Below are 15,818 nucleotides of genomic sequence, written 5' to 3'. Positions count from 1 at the left end.
ATGCAGTGAGAACCTATCCACAATGAAAACAAACACTCCAAACCGACATTTCACGTAAGTCACATCCAACGAAAATTTGTAACGCAACCATCTGTGTGTGGCGTGCTTATAATTATCTATTATTTATATTTTAGGACAATTAATCTGCAAAAAAGGCACCACATGTTATAAGGAAAGCGTGTAAACCGTCTGAAGATGAATCATAACGATTAGATACCGATAACGGTACCCTTTGAATAAAGGAACTGAAAGTAAATTTGTGGCTGGTTGCTGCCCCAACACCAACATTTTTCTTCAAAAATGCGTTTAATTTCGTAATAATCCCCTTCTACACCGACCCACTTAGGGTGCGATATGAGGATCACTTGCGGCTTCGTAGGGTTCAGTTTTAGTTCTAGAATTTTCTTATGCTTCGATACTGAATAAAGGTCAACTTTCATACCTGCAATGGCAGAACCGATATCGTTAGGAACGGGAATTTTTCATTACAACGAAGCTCTCCACCTACAATCCAAAATGGACCATATCACTGAACTACCAGTATACTACTCTAATTCCAGGAATTGACAGAGTTAGTTAGGTACACATTACATTCAGCATCGTTGGATTTTTGTTGACATTAGCCACTTATTTTACCAGTTGGCTTCAACTGAGTTTTGTGTTCATACTTATCTAACTCAGTACCCTTAAACTAATTCTATAATTCATAAATACAGGTATATATCAAGAACATGTACATCTACATCTATACCCCACGAGCCACCTTAAGGCGTGTGACGGAGGATACTTCTGGTACAACTATCTTTTGCCCCCTTTCCTGTTCCATTAGCGAATGGCGAGTGGGAAAAACGATTGTCTGTAAGGCTCCATTTCGTTTGCTTGTGTGTGTGTGTGTGTGTGTGCCATCAGCCTTCTGACTGGTCTAATGCAGCCCGCCACGGTTTTCTCTCCTGCGCCAACCTCTTCATCTCAGAGTAGCACTAACAACCTACATCTTCAACTATTTTATTTAAGTATTCAAACCTCGTTTTTTCCTCTACAGTTTATACCCTTTACAGCTCCCTCCAGTGCCATGTAAGTTATTCAATGATGTCTTAACAGGTGTCCTACTATCCCGTTCCTCCTTCTTGTCAGTGTTTTTCACACATTATTTCCTCCCCGATTCTCTGGAGAACCTCCTCACTCCTTCCATTATCAGTCTACCTAATCTTCAACATTCTTCTGTAGCATCACATCTCACATGCTTCGATTCTCTTTGTTTGCAGTTTTCCCACAGTTCATGTTTCACTACCATATAATGCTCTGCTTCATTCTCAGAAATTTCTTCCTCAAAGTAAGGCCAATGCTCGATATTAGTAGACTTCTCTTGGCCAGAAATGCCATTTTTGCTATTGCTAGTCTGCTGGTTATGTCCCACTTTCTCCGACCGTCATGGGTTATTTTGCTGCCTGGGCAGCAGAATTCCTTAACTTCAAGTACTTCATGATCACTCCTTACGTTAAGTTTCTCGCTGTTCTTATTTATACTACTTCTCATTACCTTCGTCTTTCTTCGATTTACTTTTAATCCATATTCTGCACTGACTGTACTGTCCATTCCATTCATAGAACCTGTAACTCTTCTTAATTTTCACTCAGGATAGCAATGTCATACCCTTTCGCCTCGACTTTTAATTCCGCTCTTGAAACTTCCTTTTATTTCCGTCATTGTTTCATCGATGGATCGATGGATAGATTGAACAGTAAGGCAACAGACTACACACTTTTTAATACGAAATCATTGTTCTTGGTCTTCCACTCTTTCTGCTCTCTCTTGGTTTTGTACATAATGTGTATTACCAGTATTTCACTATAGTTGACCCCTATTTTTCTCAGAATTTCGAACATCTTGCATCATTTCACTTTGCCGAACGCTGTTCTCAGGTCGACAAATCCTATGAACGTGTTTTGATTTTTCTCCAGTCTCCCTTACAACGTCAGAGTTGCCTCTGTGCTGCCTTTGTCTTTCCTTAAATCAAACTGATCGTCATCCAACACATCCTCAATTTTCTTTCCCATTCTTCTGTATATTATTATCGTCGGCAACTTGGAAGCATGAGCTGTTAAGTACATTGTGCTGATTGTGCGATGGCTCTTGTAATCTCCGGAATTGTGTGGATGATGTTTTTCCGAAGGTCAGATGGTATATCGCCAGCGTCATATATTCTTACTCTAACGAGAATAGTCGTTTTGTCTTCACTTCCCCTAATCAGTTTAATAATTCTGATGAAATATCATGCATCCCGTTTGCCATGTTCGCTCTCAGGTCTTTCAAAGCTCTTTTAAATTGTCATTCTCATACTGGATCCCCTATCTCTTTCGTATTGACTTCTTTTGCTTCTTCTATCACGCCATCAGACAAGTCTTCCCCTCATAGAGGCCCTCAGTGTTCTCTTTCCACCTATTCGCTCTGCCCTCTGTATTTACCAGTGCAATTCCCATTGTATTCTTCATATTACCGCCCTTGCTTTTAATATGCTGTTTTGACTTTTCTATATGCTGAGTCAGTCCTTCCGACCATCATTTCTTTTTCGATTTCTTCACATTTCTCAAGCAGCCATGTCGCCTTAGCTTCCTTACACTTCCCATTTATTTCATTCCTAAGTGACTTATATTTCTGTATTCCTGAATTTCAGTGAATATTTTTGTACTGCTTTTTTTTTTTCATCGATCAAAAAAGTACTTCTTCTGTTACCCACGGTTTCTTCGAAGCTGCCTTCTTTGTACCTACGTTTATCTCCCCAACTTCTGTGATTGCTAATTTTAGATATATCCATTCCTCTTCAACTGTCCTGCCTACAAGGGCTATTCCTTATCGCAGTATCTATAGCCTCAGAGAACTTAAAGCGAGTCTCTTCATTCCTTAGTGTTACCGTATTCTACTTCTTTGCACGTTGATTCTTCTTGATTAGTCTCTTAAATTTCAGCCTACTCTTCATAACTACTAAATTGTAACCTGTGTCTATATCTGCCCCTGGGTACGCCTTACAATCCAATATCTGATTTAGTAATCTCTGCCTCACCATAATGTAATATAACTAAAATCTTCCCGTATCTCCCGGCCTTTTTCCAGGTATAGCTCCGTATGACAACTAATTTCTCTGGTTTTCCCGTCGTCATCATTTCGCGAGACATATTGTCAGAGGAGGTAATAATACGTTTCATGACTCGTCCTGGGACCTATGCTCTCGAAATTTCAACAGTAAACCTTTTAGATCTCTCTTATAGCGCTTGCCACATAAGTTTGCTGAGCACACCCGTAACATTTTCTTGTCAAGTAAACTATCCCGTTACGAAAAGCAGCGCTCTTCGTTGGAACTTCTCCCTCTCTTACGTTATTCCTGCTCAGTAAGGGTCGCAGACTGATAAATAATATTCACAAGCATTTGAAAAAGTGTTTGTTGGCTACTTCTTTCGTGGATGAACTGGATCTCCTCAAGATTATTCCTATGATCCTACTCTGGCCGCTGCTTCTCTTGCTATTTGTTTTGTGTGGTCATTCCAGGTAGATCTCACTGCACGGTTAGGCGTAGGTATTTTACGATTATTATTTTCGCTGATCTGTCAGCAATAGTGTAATCGAATAGAAATTGATTTTTTCGCTTATTTAAGGGGCTCCGGAACGCCCTATACTTGCAATGTTAAAATAACGCTTATAAATTACATCTTTCCTCACAAAGTATTTGAGGTAGGAAGTTGATCTTTTTACAGATTATTTATTGGAATATGGGCTACAACTTAACACAGGGATTTTACAAAATTTTAGTTCAGTTATTAAAGATGATTTTTTTTCAATTGTAATGAAAATTCACAACATTTTTTTGCAATTTTTTATTTATATATTCAACAATATACAGTTTTTTGGAAAAAGGCTGTGTTAAATTATGCAGAAGGTACTGTGTAACATTTACTGAAAGTTTGAAACAAATATGTTTGGAAGATCCTTAGAAAACATGTAATTAGTATGAGAAAATAAAAGTTTTGGGAATCGAGCGACAAAGATTGGATTAACTTTTTAGTGCATTCCAGGTCCATAGGATGGATTATCTTCATCCTCTGCAAACTCCTCCTCCAGCTTCCTCTTGTTCCTCCTCCTGTTTACTCTTGCTTGTATTTCTAGACTCTTTACAGCCCTGTCTGCAGCCCGAAGGCGTTCCTTGTCTAAAGCAAGCATCGCTCGTACCATGTTAGAACCTATCTTCATTCCCATATTTCTAAATACCTTGCACCTTACAATGTTGCCATCATTGAAAGTCGCAACAGCATCATACACACCAAAGTGAAGTGTTTCTATTCCAACAAATACAGTCTTGGGGATTCTCGACCATATAACACTATTTACACTCTCATTGGGGTTTTGAGTTTTTCTGTGAATACACTTTTTCAACAGTTCAGGTGCTGCTAAGTCTCTGAAAATAGGTTTTATCACCTCCATTATTGCATGAGGCAGACTATGCTTATGAGTGTACACTTCACCAGTTAGCAATCCTTTGTTATATTTACACCAACTGTCTTCTTCTTTGGGACACAAGCTATGTTGGGGATTTTCATCGTCTTTATTGTTTACAGTAATAACACATACCTTTGGCTTTCCAACATTTCTCCTTTTCTTAAAATCCTTCAGAGGATTTCTAATAACTTTACTTTTACTCATTATTATACTTCAACAAAACAGAGACTCCAGAAACAGAATTAATTACGAATATTTTCGAGATAACGACAGAGTAAATAAACATGAAACAATCGACAATCACACCAGCGATATATATTGAACCATCACAGGTTAGCCACAACACATACTTTATCTCACATCACTAAAATGTACCTGATGAACACGGACGTTAATAATAACACCATTTGACAGCAGTTTAACAGCGCCACAGTGGGTCACGCCCATGTAGAACACATTTCAAAAAAAATTTAAAAATAGTTGTAGTCTTCGGAATTTAATAAATTATATATCTATTAAAAGGTAATAGTCTGCAGATTCAGAAAACGCAAAAAAGTAAAAATTGAACTTTTCATGATTTTGAGCCTTTCCGGAGCCCCTTAAGCGCAGTACGTTGCATTCACTTACTTTGAGTGTTAACTCCCAGTCCCTCCACCAACCGACGATTCTCTACTGGTCTGCCTGCATTTCGCTACAGTCTTCTGGTGATGTAGCCTTCCTAGATGCAACGTAATCGTCCACAAATAACCTTACAGAGCCTCCTTTATGCATTAGATCATTAACACTAGATTACTAAACCGTCGTAAAATTTTCTATTGCTGTATAGTATAAAACAGGACTTTTTGTACTTAATTTGGTATGTAACACGCCATTGGAGATCTAATACTTGTGATTAACTAATGCATAACCTATAAATTACGACTTTCTTTGAATAAAATTTGCCATGGTTTAGTAGTGCTGTACCATTTCACCCCCCCCCCCCCCTCCCCCCTTTCCACCCGCCTTTAGTGTTCCAGGATTAATATACTTTGTAAGTAACAGCGGCCCAATAACACTCCATTGGGGTATTCCCAAAATTACCATTACATGTAGATTTTGTTCCGTTAAGAATGACATGTTGAGTTTTATCTGCAGAGATGTTCTGTATGGAGTCACAAATTGGGGCCGATGATTGGCACATTCGTATTTTGTTTATTAAACAGCAGAGCGAAACTGAATCGAATGCCTTTACGAAATCCAAGAAACACAGCATCAACCTGAGCGCCTCTACCTACGGTACTCTGGTTCTCGTCGAAGAGCATAGCGAGCTAACTTTCGCAAGATTACTGTTTGCGGAATCCATGATCGTTTTTATTTAGGATATGTTGGATCTACATAAACGTCATACTATATTGAAGCACCAAAGAAATTGGTATAGGCATTACGGTATATTAATAATTTTTACTTATGGACCGTCTGACAGCAACTGAATAAAACACCATTTTAGTGCCATACGCGTTTCGCCTTTATTTTCTGCAAGGCATCATCAGTGGCCTGGAATATGTACATATGTTAGCTATTTTATTTACATTTTTGTCATTGTGCCTATAGGTTATAAACAGTTCTGGTGGTTGGTATTTCCTATTAAGTAGTAATGTTTTGAACTGTACTTACAGGTTGCGTGGACAATTTCCTACATATTACGCTCCTGTTGCATTTTTGGTGTTGTTCTTCTTCTTATGAACGCCAATTTGCAGTTTTTTCACCATTCCACAACACTATGCACTGAACGCTTGTTTTAAAGCAATGTTTTGGTTTCTGTTACCGACTGTCAAATGTTTTTGCCAAAGATCGAATGTTATTGCCAAACTTATGAGTGTAACTATTGAAGTATATGTGGTCTGTTCGTGTATGCATTTGTGTGTGCTTTTGTGTATGTGTGTATGTGTGTGAGTGTGTGTATGTGTGTATGGTGTGATATATATATATATATATATATATATATATATATATATATATATATATATATATATATATTTTCTTTTTTTGCTGTGTGAGTGTGTGTGTGTCTCCAGATGATGTGGGGAAGAGTTTTCTTTTTTTCGTTTTATGTTATCGTTTCCTTTACTAAGTGTAGTAGGGAGCCTGTGCTGATGTGTGTTTGTTCATTTATCACATGTTTGTTTTCTGCTATGGCTTTCTGGATGTGGAAGTTTTCTTGCATTTGTATAAGATGTTTGTCATGGTTGCTTATTCTCATTATTTTCATTTCTTGTTCCATGTTTGTCGGATGATGGTTGTAGTGTTTTAAATGCTCTGCAAATGTGGAATGGTTTGTTTCATACTTCCAACATCTGATATGTTCTTTGTATCTTGTTTGAAAATTCCTGCATGTCATGCCTATGTATACTGCATCACAACTTTGACATTCAAGTTTATATATTCCTGATTGTTGGAATTTGTCTCTCTTGGTAGCTGGCTGGCTTAGGTGTGATTGAAGGGTTTGCCCAGGCTTATATGCTATTTTGAAGCCCTGTCTCTTTAGGATGTTTCCAACTCTGTGTGTTAGTTTATGTGTGTAGGTCATGGTGTACCATCTGGTTCTTTTCTGTGTGGTGTTGTCATTGTGTGTGTTTTTTGAGTGTGTTTGTAAGTTTTCAGCTTGTGAGTTCTTTTGTATTGTGGAACTGTTGTGTTTGTTTTTTATTTGTGTTTTTATTTTTTGATTGAGCTTGTGTACCACATGTGTGTCATACCCGTTGTTCCTAGCTATTTGTATGATTGTACTCATTTCTTGTTCATAGTTTCTCTTGCTGAGTGGGATTCTGTTTAATCTATGTAACATGTGTCTTAGTGCTGCAAGTTTCTGGCTGTGGGGGTGGTTGGATGTGGAATGTGGCTGTTGGTTTTCTAAAGATGTTAAATGTATGTTTACCATTTTCTTTTTTAATTGTAATGTCAAGAAAATTTATTTGATTTTCTTTTTCTTTTTCAAGTGTGAATTATATGTTCTGATGAGCTTTGTTTATTTCTGAATGGAGTTCGTCTATTTTTTCACTTGGCTCATCTACCAGACAATTAATGTCATCCACGTATCTGGACCAATATATGATTTTGAAACTTTCATTTGTGGTTATCTTATCAAATATCTGATTTCCCAGGTGACTGATGAAAATGTTTGCTAGTGTTCCTGATATTGGGGATCCCATGGGCAGTCCATCAGTTTGTAGATAATATTCTTTCTCAAACTGAAAGAAGTTTTGTTCAGTTGTCAGTCTGAGCATATCTGTTATTCCTTTTATTGCGTCTGTGGTGAGGTTGCTGTGGGATGTGAGATTTTGTTCTATGATTTCTATTGTTTCTGTGATAGGGATGGAGGTATACATATTTTCTATATCGAATGAAATCAGTGATGCTGTGTGTGGTACCTGTATGTTCTGTATGTTTTCTATTAGGCTTCCTGTGTTTATCACTGTTCTGTTGTTTTCTACTTTATAGTGTTTTGTAACTAACTTTTGGAGGTGTTTGGCTATGCGGTATGTTGGGGCTTTCTTGAAGTTGATAACAGCTCTCATTGGCATTCCGTCTTTATGTACTTTTGGTTGACTGCGGAGTGTTGGTGCTTGTGGGTTTTTCTGTGTACAATCATACAAATAGCTAGGAACAACGGGTATGACACACATGTGGTACACAAGCTCAATCAAAAAATAAAAACACAAATAAAAAACAAACACAACAGTTCCACAATACAAAAGAACTCACAAGCTGAAAACTTACAAACACACTCAAAAAACACACACAACGACAACACCACACAGAAAAGAAACAGATGGTACACCATGACCTACACACATAAACTAACACACAGAGTTGGAAACATCCTAAAGAGACAGGGCTTCAAAATAGCATATAAGCCTGGGCAAACCCTTCAATCACACCTAAGCCAGCCAGCTACCAAGAGAGACAAATTCCAACAATCAGGAATATATAAACTTGAATGTCAAAGTTGTGATGCAGTATACATAGGCATGACATGCAGGAATTTTCAAACAAGATACAAAGAACATATCAGATGTTGGAAGTATGAAACAAACCATTCCACATTTGCAGAGCATTTAAAACACTACAACCATCATCCTACAAACATGGAACAAGAAATGAAAATAATGAGAATAAGCAACCATGACAAACATCTTATACAAATGCAAGAAAACTTCCACATCCAGAAAGCCATAGCAGAAAACAAACATGTGATAACTGAACAAACACACATCAGCACAGGCCCCCTACTACACTTAGTAAAGGAAACGATAACATAAAACGAAAAAAAGAAAACTCTTCCCCACATCATCTGGAGACACACACACACTCACACAGCAAATATATATATATATATATATATATATATATATATATATATATATATATATATATCACACCATACACACACTCACACACATACACACATACACAAAAGCACACACAAATGCATACACGAACAGACCACAGATACTTCAATAATTACACTCATAAGTTTGGCAATAACATTCGATCTTTGGCAAAAACATTTGACAGTCAGTAACAGAAACCAAAACATTGCTTTAAAACAAGCGTTCAGTGCATAGTGTTGTGGAATGGGGAAAAAAACTGCAAATTGGCGTTCATAAGAAGAAGAACAACACCAAAAATGCAACAGGAGCGTAATATGTAGGAAATTGTCCACGCAACCTGTAAGTACAGTTCAAAACATTACTACTTAATAGGAAATACCCACCACCAGAACTGTTTATAACCCATAGGCACAATGACAAAAATGTAAATAAAATAGCTAACATATGTACATATTCCAGGCCACTGATGATGCCTTGCAGAAAATAAAGGCGAAACGCGTATGGCACTAAAATGGTGTTTTATTCAGTTGCTGTCAGACGGTCCATAGGTAAATATTATTAATATACCGTAATATTACACGCAACTGAGGAAGACATGACTATAAAAGTTGAAGATGGTATAGGCATGTGTATTCAAATACAGAGATATGTAAATAGTTAGAATACGGCACTGCGGTCGGTGCAGTTATTAGATCGGTTACTGCTGCTACAATGGCAGGTTATCAAGATTTAAGTGAGTTTGAACTTGGTGTTATAGTCGGCGAACCAGCGATGGGAAACGGCATCTTCAAAGTAACGATGAATTGGGGATCTTCCCATACGACTATTTCATGAGTGCACTGTGAATATCAGGAATCCGGTAAAATACCAAATCTCCGACACCGCTGCGGTCGGTAGGAGATCCAGCAAGGACGAGACCAACGACGACTGAATGTCAGAAGTGACAGAAGTGCAACCCTTCTACAAATTGCTGCAGATTTCAATGTTGGGCCATCGACAAGTATCAGCGTGCGAATCACTCAACGAAATATAATCGATATGAGCTTTCGGAGCCGAAGGCCAACTCGTATACCCTTGATGATCACACGACACAAAGCCTTGCGCCTCGCCTGGGCACGTCAACACCGAAATTGGACTGTTAATGACTGAAAACGTGTTGCCTGGTCGAACGAGTCACGTTTCAAATTATGTCTAACGATGGACGTGTACGGGTATGGAAACAACCTCTTGAATCCATGGACCCTGCATGTCAGCAGGGGACTGTGCCAGCTGGTGCAGGCTCTGTAATGGTGTGGGGCGTGCGCATTTGGAGTAACATGGGACCGCTGATACCTCTAGATACGACCCTGACAGGTGACACGTACGTAAGCATCCTGTCTGATCACCTGCATCCATTCATGTCTATTGTGCATTCCGACGAACTTGGGCAATTCCAATACGACAATGTGACACCCCAAATGTCCATAATTGTTACAGAGTGTCTCCAGGAACACTATTCTGTATTTAAACACTTCCTCTGGACACCAAACTCCCCAGAAATGAACATTATTGAGCATATGGGGGATACCCCTCGTACTCTTACGGACTTATGGACTGCCGTGCAGGATTCATAGTATCAGTTCCTTTCAGCACTACTTCAGACATTAGTCAAGTCCATGCCCCGTCGTGTTGCGGCACTTCTGCGTGCTCGCGGGGGCCCTAAACGATATTAGGCAGGTGTACCAGTTCCTTTGGCTCTTCAGTGTACATGAGCGTAAAACGTGCACCATATTTCTACAACGGACTGACGTCATGAATATAGGCTTATAATTATGCAGGTCTGTCCGACCGCCTTTCGTCAAAGGGGGAATAACCTCCGCCTTTTTTCAGTCGCGAGGTACCCTTTGTTGCCCCAGGAGCCTACGATAAAATACTGCTGGAAGGAGAGCAAGTTCTTTCGCATTATCTCTGTAGAACCTCACAGGAATCTCATCCGGTCCAGTTGCCTTTCCACTTTGGAGCAGTTTTAGATGATTTTCTATTTCGCGATCACTTATTTCAATATCTGCCATTTTGATAATCGTTAAATAACTCAAATGAGGCAACGTATGGTCTTCCTTGGTGAAACAATTACAAAAGAACAAATTCGTTGTTTTAGCCTTCTCTTTGTCATCTTTTGTTTCATTGCCAGTATTGTCACTGAGCGACAGAACGTATTTCGATCCCCTTACTGACTTTATATACGATCAAAAGTTCTTAGCATTTTTAGTCAGATCGGTTGCCAAATTTTTACTTTGAAATTCAGTGACTGCTTCTCGCACCGCTCTCCTCGTGCTCTTTTTGGCTTCATCCAGCTTTTCTTTACTAGCCGGCCGCGGTGGTCTAGCGGTTCTGGCGCTGCAGTCCGGAACCGCGGGACTGCTACGGTCGCAGGTTCGAATCCTGCCTCGGGCATGGGTGTGTGTGATGTCCTTAGGTTAGTTAGGTTTAAGTAGTTCCAAGTTATAGGGGACTTATGACCTAAGATGTTGAGTCCCATAGTGCTCAGAGCCATTTGAACCATTTTTTTTTTTCTTTACTAGGTTTTGACTTCGCTTAAATTGCACATGAAACTTTCTTTGCAACTTCTTAACACGGCTGTTGAACCATGGTAAGTATTTTCCATCCTCCACAATCTTGCTCAGCACATACATGTCTAAGGCATATTGTACAATGCTTTTGAATGTCATCTATTTGTGCCCTACTTCTGCGTCCTCAGAGCCGAATATTTGATGCCGACTTATTAGATACTCTCAATTTGTGTTCTGTTACTTTTGCTAGCTAAAACTATTTCCCCTTTCTAACATTCGTTGTAATAACTGTAGTCATTGACGCTATCACAGCCTTGTTACAACTGATTCCCTCCTTGATGCTAACTGATTCGAAAATTTCGGGCGTCTTAGTCACTAGGACGCCTAAACAACTGTTCAAACGCGTCGGCTCTGTAGCTATTCGCTGGAAATGATTTTCAGACAAGTCGTTCAGAACAACTGCACACGAATCTATTTCTCTGGCATTAATTTTAGTTGTATGACTCTGTCAATCTTCTTATTACAATAGCGTTGTCAGGAACATGTCATATTCTACGAGTTGTCTCTGAAGTAAGTGACAGCTACAATAATGTAACATAGATGAGCTGTCACAGGTATACAAGAAGAAAAAGAATGGGTTGAGAATTGGATCCTGAAGAACCTCTCCGAGTACATTTTTTCATGGCAGATTTTCCGTTTCACAAACAACTCAATGAAATCTGTTTATCTCGTAGGTGTCGAACCTTACCAGAAGTTGATTGTCTTACTGTTAAAAATAAGATATTAAAGTCGGTAGCACCAAAACTCTTACTTAAATTAAGCATATTTAAAATGGTCACTTAGCGTATGTCTATGGCTTTTCCGACACAGTTGATCAATTTTATCAAAGCCGTAGTTGCAAAGCACAGCGATATCATATTTCAGTTGTGCCTAGGAAAAGTCAGCGTGTTCACCTGTTAACATTTTGGCAGTTGCTGAAGATGTTAGCCGGCTGCATTCTCTTAAGTTCCTAGGACATTAGGCACAGAAGAAGCTCAAGTTTCAGAGCTGCAGTACTGGCTGGAGGGATTAGTAAAACTACATATACACTCCGTCTTTTAGTCCATTAAATTTCGGGCATGCAGCCGTGCAAATAAAATTTCCTCCTCTGATATTTCGGCTGCGTATCGTCCGGCCATCCACAGAGTGAGTCACACGACTGTCTTGTGACCCACTCTGAGGATGGCCGCACGATACGCGGCCGAAATATCAGTGGAGGAAATTTCATTTGCGCGGCTGCGTGCCCGAAATGTAATGGACTATTCACTACGCCGCGAGAAGTTGAAAGTGCACTCCGTCTTTTGTATTGGTTTGCTGCATTGTCACGTCTCGCTCCTGTCACCACTCAAAGAAATCGAGAAAAATCGGAAGCATTCGAACGAAGAGTGTATATGCTTCGGCATGTACACTCGAACTATCGAAAATCTAAAGAAATGTAGAGAAGTAGTAGCTGAACATGAACAAACTGTGTAGTTGGCAGTTGTATGAAACAAGTGTACTGTTCCCACATAAGGCATGTTAGTATAGATGCCTGTTCTGTACACAGACGAAATGACACTATGGGAATAAAATGCAACAGAGGTCTGCACTTACAGTTACGGGTATAGGCTAACGCTTTTTCTCATAGACAGAAGACAGGAACACGAGAGACAATTGAACTCGCATATCCCTTCCTGTTAATTCGTAAGCCATCTTTCTGTCTTGGATATTTTCCCGGTCACTTCTGCGCGCCCTCTTTGGCTACGCCCTTGGCAGGAGCCTATCTTGCCACGCCCTCTGTAGGGCCCTGAATGTGTGAGACTAAATTTCTGAACGCGCTGTGTGTTCAGAGCGTCACGTGCAGAGGTCGTTGGCGGCCAGTATTGTGGCAGCGAGCGGCCGCAGTTCTGGTAGCGCGCGCCATCTGTGCGCCGCAGCAGGAACTACTAGCAACTCTACAATCTCACGAATCTCAACACGACACCCCCGTAACGTTTGCGGTTCTTAACGCGGTCACGGAAACTCTCTGACTTGATTTAGCGGAGCTGATAAAAACAATGCAAGTACTTCTCGGGAAACAGGTTCTTCGATGTATCTCGACGCGTTGCGCAGTTTAAATCGACTGCACTTGCGATACTCTTTTGTTTCAGGCTCAGTAACATTCCACTTCAGTAAAAAGCTTCCATATGCCATCCACAGACAACGAAATATTTGGTAAATAACAAAGTTTCCGAAAACCTTGTGGTATTGTTTTTGTAAATAAATACTTTTGGAAGTAAATATTAGAGTATTACGACCACTACTTAATTTCTAAGTTGAACCAATTTTCGTAATGAGCACTGTCTGATTAAAACTATCCGAACACCTATCAGCCGACATAAATATGGGGCGTTCCACCCTTCGTCTTTGTGACGTTCTGAACCGTGCTGGATGTATTTTCAGTGATGTGTCTGAATATCTGTGGAAGAATGGCAACGTAGTCTTCCTCAAGAGACTAAACCAGAGAAAATAGTGGTATTAGATGCAGTGATCTAAAGCGAAGTCGACGTTCTAACTCATCCCAAAGGTGTTCCATTGGGTTAAATACTCTGGGCAGGCCAGTCCTTTTCGGGAATGCCACTGTCAACAAACCATTCCCTTACAGATGATGCTTTATGACAGGACGCACTGTTATGCTGATGCAGTCATGGTCTCTGAACTGCTTCTCTTCTGTACACAGTACATAATGCTGGAATATGTGTTCATACTCTTCCACATTCAACGTTCAGTAAAGGGACCACACCTAACCATGTAAAACTCCCCCACATCGTAACACCACTTCCTCAAAACTTCGCTGTTGATACTATGCATGATGATAGGTAACATTCTCCAGGTATTCACCAAACACAAGACTTTCCATCGGATTGTCACAGGGCATAACATGATTCATCACCCAAAATCATTCATTACCAGTCATTCACTGTCCAGTGTCGTAGCTCTTTACACCACCTCAATCTTCGCTTGCCACTGACAACAGAAATCAGCGGCTTATGAGGAGCTGCTCGACCATCGTACATCATTCCTTTTAACATCCTACATACAGTCATTATGCTGCCTGGACTGTTGGTAGCACTTTGGAACGCACGAGCGATTCCTCTCACTGATTTCGTGCGATTTTGTACAACAATGCTCCGCACTGCTCGACGGTCCTTCTCTCTCAGTACAAGAGGTCTTGCCCGGTCTTGGTTTAGCTGCATCGATGCATGTCTGTAATCGTCATGGCATACTATCCACAAGTTCATCAAGGCACATTTGGCCCAGATTGTCCCACTCCTCAGCGGCGATTCGGCGTAGATCCCTCAGCGTGGTTGGCGGATAACGTCGTCAATAAACAGCCCTTTACAATATATCACAGGCATGTTCAATAGGGTTCATGTCTGGCCACTCTAGCCGAGCAGTTTCGTTGTCCTGAAGGAAGTCATTCACAAGGTGTGCACAATGGGGGCGCGAATTGTCGTCCATGAAGACGAATGTCTCGTCATTATGCTGCCGGTATGGTTTCACTATCAGTCGGAGGATGGCATTCACGTATCGCACAGCTGTTACGGCGCCTTCCACGACCACCAATGGCGTATGTCGGCCCCACATAATACCACCCCAAAACAGCAGGGAATCTCCACCTTGCTGCACTAGCTGGCCAGTATGTCCGAGGCGTTCAACCTGACCGGGTTGCCTCCAAACACGTCTCCAATGATTGTCTGGTTGAAGGCATATGCGACACCCATCGGTGAACAGAACGTGATGCCAATCCTGAGCAGTCCATTCGGCATGTTGATGGGCCTATCTGTGCCGCGCTGCAGGACCCATCTGTGCCGCGCTGCAGGGTGTCGTGGTTGCAAAGATGGACCTCGCCACGGACGTCGGGAGTGAAATTGCACATCATGCAGCCCACTGATCACAGTTTGAGTCGTAACCCGCCGTCCTGTGGGTGCACGAAAAGCATTATTCAACATGGTGGCGTTGCAGTCAGGGTTCCTCCGAGCCATAATCCGTAGGTAGCGGTCATCCAAAGCACAGTAGCCCTTGGGCGGCCTGAGCGAGGCATGTCATCGACAATTACTGTCTCTCTGCATCTCCTCAATGTCCGAACAACATCGTTTTGGTTCACTCCGAGACGCCTGGACACTTCCCTTGTTGAGAGCCCTTCCTGGAACAAAGTAACAATGCGGACGCAATCGAACAGCAGTATTTACCGTCTAGGCATGGTTGAACTATAGTCAACATGAGCCGCGTACCTCCTTCCTGGTCGAATTACTGGAACTCACCGGATGTCGGACCCCGTCCGTCTAATAGGCGCTGCTCATGCATGATTGTTTACATATTTTGGGCGGGTTTAGTGACATCTCTGAACAAA

The 15,818-nt window shown here is 40.8% G+C and overlaps 1 protein-coding gene across 1 annotated transcript in view; it reads left to right on the top strand.

The window, feature by feature from the left end:
- LOC126251551 (echinoderm microtubule-associated protein-like CG42247) overlaps positions 1-15,818 on the top strand; it is a 569,483-nt gene that overhangs the window by 130,173 nt on the left and 423,492 nt on the right. The window lies entirely within an intron of this gene.

Source organism: Schistocerca nitens, chromosome 4 (genome assembly GCF_023898315.1).
Source record: "Schistocerca nitens isolate TAMUIC-IGC-003100 chromosome 4, iqSchNite1.1, whole genome shotgun sequence".
NCBI classification, from domain to species: Eukaryota; Metazoa; Arthropoda; class Insecta; order Orthoptera; family Acrididae; genus Schistocerca; species Schistocerca nitens.
Note: the sequence above shows the minus strand (reverse complement) of the source record. Positions and strands in the feature narration are given on the sequence as shown.